This window comes from Cricetulus griseus, chromosome X (genome assembly GCF_003668045.3).
Source record: "Cricetulus griseus strain 17A/GY chromosome X, alternate assembly CriGri-PICRH-1.0, whole genome shotgun sequence".
Taxonomy (NCBI): domain Eukaryota; kingdom Metazoa; phylum Chordata; class Mammalia; order Rodentia; family Cricetidae; genus Cricetulus; species Cricetulus griseus.
This window is the reverse complement of record NC_048604.1, coordinates 97722334-97737293: the sequence shown is the minus strand read 5'-3', so window position 1 is coordinate 97737293 and position 14960 is coordinate 97722334. Positions and strand designations below refer to the sequence as shown.

The 14960-nt window shown below is 42.6% G+C and overlaps 1 non-coding gene across 1 annotated transcript; it reads left to right on the top strand.

The window, feature by feature from the left end:
- The first annotated feature begins 257 nt into the window (after positions 1-257).
- On the top strand, positions 258-367 carry LOC113837673. Its single transcript, XR_003488363.1, has one exon. It is a non-coding gene; the product is annotated as a U6 spliceosomal RNA (small nuclear RNA).
- Positions 368-14960: the final 14593 nt, after the last annotated feature.

The following is a 14960-nucleotide window of genomic DNA, read 5'->3' as shown; positions in this document are numbered from 1 at the left end:
GAGAGAGAGTTAAGCAGAACTTCAAAAGAGAATGACACCAAACACAGGCAAAACTAATCTATAAAGTTAGTAAACTCTAAACGAAAACGGCTACTGTGAAAAAAAGCATGCAGTATGCTGCCAGGTAGTACACACCTATAATCCCAGCAATTTTGGAGGCATAGGCAAAAGAGTCACAAGTTCAAAGGCAGCCTGGGCTACATAGGGAGTTCAAAATCCACTAGGACAACTTAGCTAGACTGTCTAAAATTAAGAGTGTTTGCTTTAGCAGTACATAAACTAAACTAAAAATTGGAACAATACAGAGAATATTGCATGGCCCCTGAACAAAGGTAACACACAAATTCGTGAAGCAGCCCATGTTTTTTTAAGTAAGATTATTATTATTATTATTATTATTATTATTATTATTATTATTATTATTTTATTGGTTTTTCAAGACAGGGTTTTCCTGTTTTGCGTTGGAGGTTGTCCTGGAACTCACTCTGTAAACTAGGCTAGCCTTGAACTCACAGAGATTCACCTGCCTCTGCCTCTTGCACCACCAACACCCAGCCCAAGATTTTTATTTTTATTTATTTGTGTGTCTCTATGCCAAGTTTGTACTTGTGAGTGCAGTGCCTGTGGAGGCCAGAAGAGGGCACCAGGTCCGCTGGAGCTGCAGTTGCAGCCAGTTGTGAGCTGCCTGATGTTGGTTCTGGGAACTGAACTCCAGTCCTCTGCAAGGGCAACACTTGTTCTTAACTACGGCACCATCTCTCCAGCCCCTAAAAATAAAATTTTAAAAGGAGTCTGGGGCTTGTCCTGAGCTCAATTCCCAGTATTTTTTTTTTCCTTTTTGAAACAGGGTCTGACTATTTTCCTTTTTAAACAGGGTCTGATGGAACTTACTACATAGATGAGAGCTGCTTCTGCGGCCTGAGTTCTGCAGCCTGAGTTATGGTCTTAAAAGGGTATAGCTCATTTAAAAATTATATAGTACATGTTTGGAAAAAAGGGGAGGGGAAGAGCTGTATCAGATAGAATTAGGAAACCAAGATGAGAAATTAATAGTTACCTAAAACAAGGAAAACAATTTGCCACTATTCATAACAGCTCCAGCTCAAACGTGTCTCCTGTCCCAGAAACCTTTGGCCAAACTCAAATGATCTATAGGACCTAAGGGGTTGGGAATATTCAAAGAATTCTGGAAACAATTGCCAGGTAGCTGCTCCTCCAGGTCCACTGAAGGTGAAGGGAAATGGACTCCAAGATGCTTGCAGCACACTTCCCAGCCAAAAGCCTGAAGTTTCATTCTTCCAATTCATTTGTTAAAGGAAACCTACAGCTTTTAATTTAAAACTCAATTGCTTCTACTGTGCCATGATTATGTAAATGGAGAGCTGAGTCATCGCCTTTTCCATTAAAGCTATTGCTGCTTGGTATGGCTGAGGCTGCCCTACCAGGGGAAAGCCCAATACAGAGTCTCTCTGAAAAATAATTAGAGTGTTATTTTTTTTCTTGTTGTTTTTCCAGACAGGGTTTCCTCTGTGTAGCTTTGGAGGCTGTCCTGGCACTCGCTCTGTAGACCAGGCTGGTCTCAACTCACATACCTCTCCCTGCCACTGCCTCCTGAGTGCTGGCACTAAAGGCGTGCACCACCCCCACACCCCACCCCCACTCTCACCCCCTCTGCCTAGTGTGGTTGTTTTTCTGTTTTTGGTTTTTTGTTGTTGTTGTTTTTGGTTTTTCAAGACAGTGTTTCTCTGTGTAACAGCTCTGGCTACCCTGGAACTAGCTTTGCGGACCAGACTGGCCTCAAACTCACAGATATACACCTGCCTCTGCCCTTTTTTGGTGATTTTTTTTAAAGACAACATCTCTATGTAACCCTGGCTGCCCTGGAACTCACTATGTAGACCAAACTCAGAGATCTGCCTTGCCTCTGACTACCAAGTGCTATGATTAAAGGTCCGTGCCACCCTGGTAGTGATTTGAGATAAAGAATTTTACTGAGTGCTTAAAATGGCAAGGATTTGGATATAGGTCAATGGCCAAATCTGTGCTAAACCTTTAGAAAGCACTGGTTTTTAACCTCCAGCACCAAAATAAAACTCTAGGTCTTTAATCCCAGCACTCAGGAAGCTAAAGCAGGAAGTTTGCTTCACATTTACATTTATTAATATTCATGAGACTGGGTAAGAGCACTGGCTGCTCTTCCAGAGGACCTGGGTTCTGTTTCCAGCACCCACGTGGCAGCTCATCTGTAACTCCACCTGCAAGAGATCCCATACCTGTTCTGATACCTCTTCTGACCTCTATGGGTTCCCGAATACACTTAAGAACATACCACATAAGATTAAGTATTGTTTTAATCTGTGTGTATATATGGGTGAAGGAGTACCATGGCACATGTGTAGAGGTCAGAATATTTTATATACATATAAAATGAAAAACAAAACAAAAACTAGAACCTCAGTTCCCCAGCATGGTTTTTTAAAAAAGCAAGCCTTTAACACCCTGACCAAGATGTTAACAGCGATTCTGCCTTTTGTAAACTCCATTTTTATCTATAATTTCAGAAACGTCTGTACTTGCTAGGGATACAGCTCAGTGCCAGAGTCCTTGCCTGCCCAGCATGAGCAAGGAAGGTCCTATGTTTAATACCTAGTACAAGGGAAAAAGAGGAAAATGGTTCAGTTTCAGCCAGGTATAGTGGTTCAGACCTGTAATCCCAGCACCCTGGAGACAGATGCAGAAGGAATGCCACAAATTCAAGGCCAGCCTGGTCTACATAAGGAGTTCCTGGCTAGGCCTGCATGATGAAACCCCATTGCAACACACACAGGGGAGGCGGTGGCTGATATGATACACACACCTTTAATCTCAGCACTCAGGAGGCAGAGGCAGGTGGATCACTAAGAGTTTGAGGCCAGCCTGTTCTACAGAGTCAGCTCCAGGTACAAGAAGACTTTGTCTCAAAAAACAAGAAAGAAATGCTGGGGGGTGTGTTTAGTGGTTAGTGGGTAAAGATGTTTGCTGGCAAACCTGAAGATCTGCATTCAATCCATGGGATCCATATGGTGGAAGAAGAAAATCGACTTTCCAAGTTGTCTTGTCGTCTGATCTTTACATGTGTGCTATGGCACACAAATGTCCCCATATAAAGCAGGAATTGGTGGCACACACCTTTAATCCTGGCACTTGTCAGGCAGAGGCAGCCAGATCTCTGTGAGTTCTAGGCCAGCCTGATCTACAGAGGGAGTTCCAGGACAGGCTCCAAAACAATACAGAGAAACCCTGTCTAGAAAAACAAACAAAAAAGTCCCCATTTATACAAATGAACAAAATAACTTAAGTAATAAGAAACGTTTATGTTGATCTTTGTGCATGTCCATAATCCCACAAACGTGTTGAGGCAGGAGGATTGGTGCAACTTCTAGCCCATGCCTCACACACAACTAAATAATGAAAATAAGAGTTAAAAACAAAGAAAGAAAGCAAACACAGAGCCTAGGAGCTAGAGAGATACTCAGGAGTTAGGAGAGCTTGCTGTGCAACCATGAGGACCCAAACTTGGATCCCAGCATCCATGTAACAAGCCTGGTACAGTCTCTTGTACAACTGTAGCCACAGCACTGTAGGTGGTAGAGACAGGAGGATCATTGGACTTGCTGGTTGCCAACCAAGCCAAAAGCCCTACTGGCTCCAGATTCAGAAAGAGATCTGCCTCAAAGGAATAAGGCAGATAGAGATAAAAAGATACCTGATGTCCTCATCCAAATCTCTAGAATGCACATACAAACATACTACACCCCTCCCTCCTCTCTCCCCCCTCAGACACTGAGCACATACAGTGCGCGCGCGCGCGCGCGCACACACACACACACACACACACACACACACACACACACACACACACACACACGGGGCTGGAGATAGCCTTGCTGCTCTTGCAGAATTCAGTCTCCAGCACCCATGTCTGGCAACTCAACAGCCTGTAATTCTAGCTCTATGGCTGGAAGGTAGAGGAGGCAGGGGCAGGCGAATCTGAGTCCAGCCTGGTCTACAGAGCCAGTTCCAGGACAGGCTCCAAAACTACAGAGAAACCTTGTCTCGTTACAAAAAAAAATTGTAGCTCTATGTGTTCAAATATCTGGTTCCACAAACATGCATTCTCACTCGAACACAGAGCTTAGTCCTTGGGACCCATTTGGTGGAAGGAGAGGACCAACTCCAGGAAGTCATCCTCTGACCTCCACATGCACACCATAACACATGTGTCTACACCTACGTATGTACAACATATACTACACTCAAGTTTTTACCTGTGAGTATTAGCTGCCCCACAAGGCTTGGTTGCTGTGGCTATATGGGATGCCAGATCCTAGGTCCTGTGGTAGGGAGGAAGTCTGCTGGAAAGAAACAGAAACTCTGGACATGTAGATAGTTGATGCCAGGGATACTCGGATATGTCCTGACAGTTCAGTATTGTTTTTTCTTATTGGTCCAGAAGAAAAAAATGAAGCCAAGTATTCAAAGTCCTTTTCTAAGATCATACTGGTATTAAGTAATAATTTCCTCATTTTGTACATAACCTAGCTCTGGGAAATGTGGAAGCCCAGGTCAAGAATATAAATTTAATAGAGCAGGATTTGAATCTGGGGAGTGACACGAGGTAAGAGGTTTTTAAAGAAAGCCCCCTCTCTCTGTTCTCCATCTTCTCAACTGGCTAAATATCAGACGTGGTTGGTCTCTGAGAGTCAGGACACTGAAGACAGCACTTATGAGGAATCCTTGATGGAGTCTGGAGCTTCATTTGGGCTTCATCACACCTTCCTAATATTCCTGTCTCCATTTAATTCTAACCCTTTTCCTACCAAAGAGATGGTCCTGAGGTAGCAAGATCTTGAGTTAGTGAAAAAGAGTGACTTAATGCTCTTGATCAGAAGCAGAAGGAACATCTCTTTGTCTACTGTTAACCTGAGTACCATCTGTCTGTCCACTGCTGACCTGAGATTGTAGGGATTCTGGCACCTGCTGCTGTGACTTTAGGTATTTCAGGAAATAGGAATATAATCCCATGAAATGGAGGCTACATGAAATGGAGCTTCTCTACAGTTGTCATACTGGCAAAAGTGTTCCTTTTTTGTATAAGTGTTCCTTTTTAACTGGGGCTGTCTCTCCCTGGACCCTGGAGTTCTCTATATTCCATGGAGCAGTTATGGGCTGCTTAGGTAAGAAGGTGATTTTCTGGCAGTCTGATTGATTGACAAGTGAATCTTGAGAGTTTAAAGACTGAAATTCCTGGTACTCAAGATCACTGTGATCCAACATCTGACCTATACAGGGAGGACATAGTCTGGGCCTCAGAGAAAGGTGTGCTTAATACAGGTACCATACCACAAGTCAAAGAGGTTTTGGTGGGAGACAATGCTGGGTAACTGGAACCGGGCACTGTTGCTGCATTTGTGAAAGACATCATGAGATTAAACTGAAAGCTGAGAAGACCAGACCACTGCTTCTAAAAGATGAAGGGGTATCCAAGATTGGCATCAACCTATCATTATTCAGGGGATGCTGGCATGTAGCCTGCTTCTGGCTCAGTTCCTGGGCTTCCTGCTCTATGTTGATTGGCAGTCAACTAAATATTGGAACTGTGGAGTTCCACATGCACTTCAGACCAGAGGAGAGGACATTAAAGCTATCACAAGATGCGTTCCGATACCACAACCAAGTAAATTTTAAAAGGTTTCTAGATCAGTGGGGTATAGTAGGGCTCAGAATGCTAGGGCAGGAAGATATGGATTCCAATCCTTAGCCTAGGCTACAAATCAAGACCCTGTCAAAACAAACAAACCCTGTGGTAGAGTGCTTATCTAGTATGCAAAAAGTCCAAAGTTCAATTCACAGGACAAAAAAGAAAACAAAAGAAGGGCTGTCACACAAAGAAACCCTGTCTCAAAAATAAAATAAAATAAAATCCAAAAAGCCTATACACATAAAAATTGAAAATTAAATAAAAATGCTGGCCTTCACATAGGAGTGTGAAGAATGATGTATGGCACAAGCAGACTGATTTTGTTTAAATACTTTTTTGAAAAGTAGACAATCTGGGCCGGGCATTGGTGGGGAAAATCTTTAATCCCAGCACTCGGGAGGCAGAGGCAGGTGGACCTCTGTGAGTTCAAGGCCAGTCTGGTCTACAGTGAGAGTTCCAGGACAGCCTCCAAAACAATACAGAGAAACCCTATCTCGGAACCCCCCCCCCCAAAAAAAATAGACAATCTGAGTCTAAAGAGCTAGTTCAGTGGTTAAGAGCAATTGCTCCTCTTGATAGGTTCAGCTCCCAGCACCCATATCAAGCAGCTCAAAAACACCTGTAATTCCAGTTCCAGAGGATCTAATGCCCCCTTCCCACATCCATCAGCACTGCATGCTCCTGACACACATACACAGAAATATACAATTTTAAAAAGAAAATTGTATAAACTAGCTCAACGCTATTTGGTATATTTTCTAGTGCTAGAGACCAAAGCACATGCTCAACAAATGCTCCACTTCTAAGCTATGTCCTCACTCTAACGTAAGTACCAAAAAGCAAACATTCTGCCTATCACAATAAAGATCCCGGAAACAGAACATTGGACTAGGGATGTAGTGGATAGAATGTTTGCCTAACATTCAGGAAACCCTGGGTTCCTTCCATATTCAGCACACATATACAGGTTGTACTGGAACATGCCTATAGTCCCATAACTTGAGAAACAGGAACACGAAAATCCAAAACTCAAGGTTGTTCTTAGCTACATAGAAGTTCCAAGCTAGCCTGCCCTACATGAGACTCCATCTGCCTTGTCCTAATTTGATTCTCTGTTGTTGTGATGGAAACCCTGATCAAAGGCAACTTGGAGGAAGAAGGGGTTTATTTGGCTTACAGGTTACAGTCCATTATTGAGGGCAGTCAAGGTAGAGACTCAGGCCAAGATCTTGAAGCAGAAACCAATGGAGGAATACAGCTGTCTTAGTTAGGTTTACTATTGCTGTGATGAAACACCACTTCTAAAAGCAAGTTGGGGAGGAAAGGGTTTATTCACTTACAGTCCTATATAACATTGCATCATCAAAAGCAGTGAGGGCAGGAACTCACAAAGAGCAGGAACCTGGAGACAGGAGTTAATGCAGAGGCCATGGAGGGATGCTGCTTACTGGCTTGCTCCCCATGACCTGATCAGCCTGTTTTCTTATAAAACACAGGTCCAGGGACAATCCCACCAGCAATGTGCTAGGCCTGCCCCAATCGATCATGAATCAAGAAGCTGCCCTACAGCTGGATCATATGGAGGAATTTTCTCAATTAAGGCTCCCTCCTCTCTGATGACTAAACCAGTGTCAATTTGACATAAAACTATCTAGTACAACTGGGCCCCTTGCCAACTGGGTATGCAAGCAAACACATGACTTTTCAATTAGAACCTCTTCTTTCTTTTTTTTTGGGGGGGGGCTTCGAGACAGGGTTTCTCTGTGTAGCTTTGGAGCCTGTCCTGGCACTCGCTTTGGAGACCAGGCTGGCCTCGAACTCACAGAGATCCTCCTGCCTCTGCCTCCCAAGTGCTGGGATTAAAGGCGTTCGCCACCAATGCCCGCAAACCTTTTCTTTCTTATTTATTCCCAAAATGGAAGACTAACATTAACATCATAATATAAAACATAAATAACTTTAAAAGCTCCATAGTCCTTACAAATTCAAACATATTAAAAGTTCGGTCTCTTTAAAAAGCCAATCTCTTTCAAAAGTTCAGTCTCTCAACAGTGGGCTCCTGTAAAAATTAAAATTAAGTTAAATACTTTCTTTTTTGTTTTTTTTCAAGACAGGGTTTCTCTGTATTGCTTTGGAGCCTATCCTGGAACTCGCTCTGTAGACCAGGCTGGCTTTGAACTCACAGAGATCCGCCTGCCTCAGCCTCCCGAGTGTTGGGTTTAAAGGCATGCGCCACCAAGGCCCCGCTAAATGCTTTCTTCAAGAGGATAGAACCAGGGCACAGTCACAATCTGAACAAAATCAAACCAAACTCCAACAGTGCAAATAACACAATGGTAAATTGTCTGGAATTCATTCACAATATTCAAGGGGATTGGGTCATTTCTCTGGATCTACTCCACTGCTGCTGATATTCTTCTTGGTGGTCATCCCACAGCACCGGCATCTCCAACATCACTAGGGTCTTGTGCTGCAACTGGGCTGCACTTTCACCACCAGCCTCTCATAGGCTTTCCTCATGGTGCCAAGCCTCAGCTACTCTCCTCACACTTCACACCTTCAAAACCAGTGCCACCTGGGTGACTCGTGCACTGCCAAGTTCAGTCACCAGAACAACGTACAGCCTTGGTCATGTCTGTAACACAGCTTCTGTGTGCTGACTCTCTGGAAACACTTTCCAGAAACTATCACCTCAATGACGTTGGTGTCTTCTTAATCATTGCTAATTTCTCAGCTCCAGCCGACCAGCATCAAGTATCCCAGCACAGCCAAGGTTTCACTTTAGTAGTTCTGGTAACTTGTGAGTCGCAGAAGATTCTTCAGCTCCAGATAACAGAACTACAGAGTCTTCACACAAAAATCCTGGTAAAGCCTTTGCTTCCCTCGGAAACTTGGCAAGCCAGGCCTCCATCATCTGCACTGCTTTCAACATTCCAGTCTTCTAAGCTCCAACAGAACAGCCCACTGAGCTCTCAACACTCAGTGGCTTGTCTAGCCCAAAGTTCCAAAGTCCCTCCACAATCCTCCTATAAACAACATGGTGAGGTCTATCACACCAGTAAAAATGCCAACAGGACAGCACGATGAGAAGGCAAGTAGATAAAAACCACAAAGGATTTTCTCTGCCTCAGACCTTGTTATACCTGGGCTGCTGTTGGAAGGCCCGCTCCACATTTAATGTGGATCTTCCTATGTCAATTAAGCTCATCAAGAAAATCCCTTTCAGAAGCCCAGCGTTGGTGGCACACGCCTTTAATCCCAGCACTCCGGAGGCAGAGGCAGGTGGATCTCTGTGAGTTCAAGACCAGCCTGGTCTACAAGAGCTAGTTCCAGGACAGCCTCCAAAGCCACAGGAAAAACCAAAAAAAAAAAAAAAAAAGAAAGAAAGAAAGAAAGAAAGAAAGAAAGAAAGAAAGAAAGAAAGAAAATCCCTTTCTGGTGTGCCTAGAGGCACCCTCATGGATAGTTCTAGATCTTGTTAAACTGATAATCAATATGAACCATCACAGCTACATTGGGAGCTTGAAGCCAGCCTGGGCTACATGACACCTGGGATACAAGAGACTGTGTCTAAAAAAACAAAACAAAACAAAACAAAACAAAAGGTGGGCGTTGGTGGTGCATGCCTTTAATCCTAGCACTTGAGAGGCAGAGGCAGGAAGATCTCTGTGAGTTTGAAGCCAGCCTGGTCTCCAGAGCGAGTGCCAGGGTAGGCTCCAAAGCTACACAGAGAAACCCTGTCTCAAAAAACCAAAAAAAAAAAAAAAACCAAAAAAAAAAAGCAAAAAAACTAGTCTCAAAAAAAAAAAAAGGAAAAGAAAATAAGAAAAGAAAAGAAAGAATAAATTTAGGGGCAAAAGGCCTTATATATGGAAGACATTGATCCCTGTTGTAGACCTTGCAGCTTTCTTCTAGCTATTGCTAGGTGTGTACTCAAAACGCAGCTCAACGAATAATTCTACCAGTAATGTTTCCTGCAAACTGGCAGCTGGAGGCCAAGGCTTGCTCCAGCTCAAAATTTGTTGCCTTTAGGTTTTTCTTTATTTTTCTACTGGCATGTATCCATTATATATACTCATAGGTTTCATAAAGATATGTTTAACTAGGCATAGTGGTTCATGCCTGTAATCTCAGCACTTGGTAGTCTGAGGCAGAAGGCTTGCCATGACTTTGAGGTTGGCCTGGGCTATATAGCAAGTTCCAGATCTGCCTGACCTACAGAGTAAGGCCTTGTCTCAAAAGAAAATGAAGGGTGTGGGGAATGGCATAAGTATTTTATAATTCCAATTTTTAAAAATTATGTTTTACAAAAAGAAAATGAAAATAAGCAGGCCAAGAAGGCTCAGTGAAAAAGTGCTTGTTGCCAACCCTGATGGCCTGAGTCTAGTCCCAGGCACCTACCTGGTGGAGGGAGAGAACCAGTTCCTGAAAATCTTCTTCTGACCTCTCCACATCCCACCCAAAAATAAATAATTCTAATTTAAAAACTACGAACGAGCTGGAGAGATGGCTCAGCAATTAAGAACACTGGCTGCTTTTCCAGAGGACTCAGGTTCAATTCCCAGCACCCACATGGCAGCTCATAATGTCTGTAACTCCAATTTCAGGGGATCCAACAACTTTACACAGAAATATATGTAGGCAAGACAAGAATGCACATGAAATTAAAAGAAAAACACTGAACAATACATTTTCATTCAACTATGTTATGTATTTTGATCATATTCATCCCTCTGTTTTTTTCTTTCTCTTCCTCTTCCATTATTTATCTAACTTCTTCCAGAGTCCTGCTTCTACTTTCAGTCACAAATATATAAATGATTATATACACATACATAACACATACAAGTGTGTGTGTGTGTGTGTGTGTGTGTGTGTGTGTGTGTGTGTGTGTAATATGCTGAGTGTGGTGGCTCATACCTGTAATCTTAGCATTCAGGAGGCTAAGTGGATCTCTGAAAGTTTGAGGCCAGCCTTGGCTACATAGTGAGTTAAATACATAAATAAAATCTAGGATCTACATATAGGAGAAAACACCAGATAACTGTTTGGGTCTATTTTATTTCAGTGAAGATGACAACTTGCAGTTCTGTCCATTTTCTTGCAAACAGTATATTTTCATTCTTTTTTAAATGGCTGAGTGACTCTCTATTGTGTGCACATGATTGCTAGAACCCAAACACAAGTGGTAGCTGTTTCTCATCAGGAGGCAGAAAATGCTTGCGGGTTTCCCACCCACAGGAACCAGGGGTCTTTTGATGCTAAGATTTATTCGTTTATGGGGGGAGGGGTGCAACATTGGGATGGCCTTTTCTAAATGATTAGAATGGTAAATTCTGCAGTAAAAAAATACATGTTCGTGCATATGTTCTGTTTGCTGATAAGGGACAAAATGTAACCATGCAAAATATTAATAGCTTATAGGTGACTATTTCTTACTGTATCTGGAATCATTTTACTTATTATAGTTTCATAATAGGAAATAGCAATAAATCAGCTTCATGACAGAGCAAAAAAAGTAGAAAAAAATAAAAACGATAGATAGCAGAAACACATTAATGAATATAAGCCAAAATTAAGTCAGTGAATGAAGGAGGGAAAATCTTATCAGGAAAGCAAAGAGAGATGGAGAGAGCTGGGTTTAATAATATTAGAGATTGGAAAATGTCACAGTTGCTGCTGGCTGCTTTTCCAGTATCAACAATGTTATATCTGTATATCTGAAAAACATTATGCTAAGTGAAAGAAACCAGATACAAAAGGTCACATATTGCATGATTCCATTTCTATGAAATATTCAGACTCCGTAAATCCATAGAGACAGAATGCAGATTGGTGGTTGCCAGGGACTGGGGGGAGGGGGAGTGGAAGAAACTGCTTAATGGATTTTTATTTTAGAATGATGGAAATGTTTTGGGACTAGTCAGAGGTGGTAGTGACATAAATTCTGAATATACTAAAGGCATTGAATTGTTCTCTCAAAATGGCTAATTTTATATTGTATAAATTTCACCTCAATAAATTAAAAAATGGTTGTCTTGATATGTAAGTACATAAAATATATACATATATAATTTATATATAAACACTCTAAATATTATAGAGACAATAAGATAAATTTGAAAATGAACTGAATAGTCAGTATTACTAAGTAATTATTGTTTTTGTTTTTGTTTTTGTTGTTGTTGTTTTTTTTCCGAGGCAGGGTTTCTCTGTGGCTTTGGAGGCTGTCCCAGAACTAGCTTTTGTAGACCAGGCTGGTCTCGAACTCACAGAGATCCTCCTGCCTCTGCCTCCCGAGTGCTGGGGATTAAAGGCGTGTGCCACCAATGCCCAACCTAAGTAATTATTGTAACAGCATTGATGATGGTGATGTCCCTCTGTCATTTGGGCCACTCAGACCCCTTCTCTGAGATGTCTGCCCAGGTTACCATATGACCCCAGCCACTAAAGCCTGAGCTAGAGGCCTCTAGGACACCCTACAAAATTACCATGAACGCTGGCTAGTTACAGTCTATAAGATTTTTTTTCCTAGTCCAAGACAGGGTTTCACTTGGTATCTGAGTCTGGCCTTGTCTGGAACTCACTATACAGCCCAAGCTGGCCTGGAACATTCAATCCTCTTGCCTTAGCGTCTCAAGAACTGGGATTATGGGTATATGTCACTATGTCGGAATCCCAACAGCTTCAAAAGCCAGCAGCTTCCATGTGCTACTCTGTAAAGACAGGATTGGAATTCAGATCTAACTCTGTCTTCTTTGGTGGTTTTTCCCAGAGAAACAATGACATCAAGAGACACTAGAGAGGAATTAGAAGGCAGGAAGAGGGCAAGGGGCTCCTTTCTGGGTTTTGTGAGCATATGGCTTCTTCACCTGGCTTTTTTGGGGGTTGATTGCCATTTGCAGCTTTCCCCAGGACAAAGTTTCTGATGTCTTAGAGACCCAATATTAACAGCACCTCCTCCAGAGAGGTCTGTGTCTCAAACACACAAGGTTTCTTCTCTAAGTTTGTCAATCTGACCCTTCCTTCCTACCCAGTGCTAGAAACTGAACCAAAGATTCTGAACATGCTAAACATACTATCACTGAGCTAAACTTCAGCCCCCAAACTTAACCAGTTTTAATTACTTTACTCTCTTGTTTTCTCCTACAGTTCTATTAGATATTTGTTTCCATAAATTGCTACACATGAGCTAGTTATTCTTTTTGTTTCTTTGTTTTGAGTTTTGAGACAGAGCATCACTATATAGACCAAGTTGTCCTAAAATTTGTGGCATTCCACCTGTCTTTGCTTCCTGAGTGCCGGGATAATAGGCATGTGTTACTTTACAATGCCTCCATTTTATAACTTAAGTTATGCTTCTTTGTATATTTGTCTACTCAGTGCTGTCCCAGGCTCTCCTGATTCTGTTTATATTTGTTTTTTGTTTGTTCCTTTTTAAATTTGGACTTCTGTTTTATTTAGTATTATTAGTGTGTGTATAAGTGCAGGTGGGCATGTGCCACTATGGTGGTCATAGGACAACATTTAAAAGTAATTAATTCCATCATAGGTTCAAGGGATAGAATTTAGGTCACCAGGCTGGCATAGCAAGCCCTTTTACCTGCTGAGCTATCTCATTGACAGTTTTTGTGTGTATATGTTTTTTATTTTTTTTAAAGTTTTTATTTATTATGTATACAACATTCTGCTTCCATGTATATCTGCACACCAGAAGAGGGCACCAGATCTCATTACAGATGGTTGTGAGCCACGATGTGGTTGCTGGGAATTGAACTCAGGACCTCTGGAAGAGCAGTCAGTACTCTTAACCTCTGAGCCATCTCTCCAGCCCATATATGTTTTTTAAAGGCAGTCTTTCCATAGATCAAGCTGGTCTTGAACTCCTGATCCTCCTGCCTCTACCTTCTCCCCAACCCCCAGTGCTAGGATTACAGATAGGTACTATCATGTCTGATTTGGGAACTCCTTTTTCTCAATCAAGGCATGGCCAGTGTCCCCTAAAGCACTCAGATGTGAGAGGTGCTCAGTGAATGTTCAATTGATGAATAAAAATTCAGTGCTGCTACCAACTTTATCTATGGTGACCTTAGTCCTATGGCTGCTTGAGGTCTTCACAGTGATGCAGAGGTACATCACTACCAGAATGAATCCAAGAAGTCACGGGAAAAGGTTATCACTTTGGGGAGCTGATGTTCTAACCTTCATCTGACTAGATTTAGAAAACGCATTATCAGTGAATCTTACTGAATCAAAGAAGATCTCTCTCTCTCTCTCTCTCTCTCTCTCTCTCTCTCTCTCTCTCTCTGTCTCTCCCTCTCTCTCTCTCTCCCTCTCCATCCCTCATATGTGTGAGTGGTGTGTACAGGTGTATATGTGTTTGTAGACCAGAGGGCAACCTTGGGGTGCCATTCCTCCTCAGGCACCATCATCTTGTGTTTTGAGTCAGGGTCTCTCATTAGAACCTGGGACTCACTGGTAAGGCTAGGCTAGGCTGCCTGGATGGAAAGAAAGCTCCAGGGATTCACCAGTCTCTTTGTCCTATCACTGGGTTTACAGACATGTGCTCTAAAGCCTGGCTTTATTTATTTACTTATTTAGATTTAATTTATATGCATGAGTGTTTTGCCTGCATGTACATATGTGTACCACATGAGTGCCCGTGCTCTTGGAGGTCAGGAGAGAGAGCATCAGATCTCCTGGAACTAGAGTTATGGATGGTTGTAAACTGGAAACCCATCCCAAGTCCTCTGCAGCAGCAGTGAATGCTTTTAATAGATAAGCAATCTCTCCAACCCAAGCCTGGCTGTTCTTGTGGATGCTGGGGATCAAACTCAGGCCCTTGTGTTTTTGTGTTTGCACTACAAGCACTTTACCAACTGAGATATCTCTTCCATTTCTCCTTCCCTTCCCCCCCACCTCTTTTCTTGAGACAGTGGCATACTTTGAAAACCAGACTGCCCTCAAACTTTGGGCAATGCTCTTGCTTCTGCCTCCCGAGTGCTAAGATTAAAAGCATGAATCATCATAACCTGGGTACAGGGGATCTCCCCCCTCCTTTTTTTCCTCACTAGGTATGTGTTGAACACTTTCTCCGTGCCTGGCATTTTGTGGGCATTGAGAACACAAACACCGCATGGCCCAGCCCATGACCCATCCTGGCCCACACTAACACAAGAAGTCCAGAGCACTTGTGACACCGTGCCTGGAACTGGGCTCC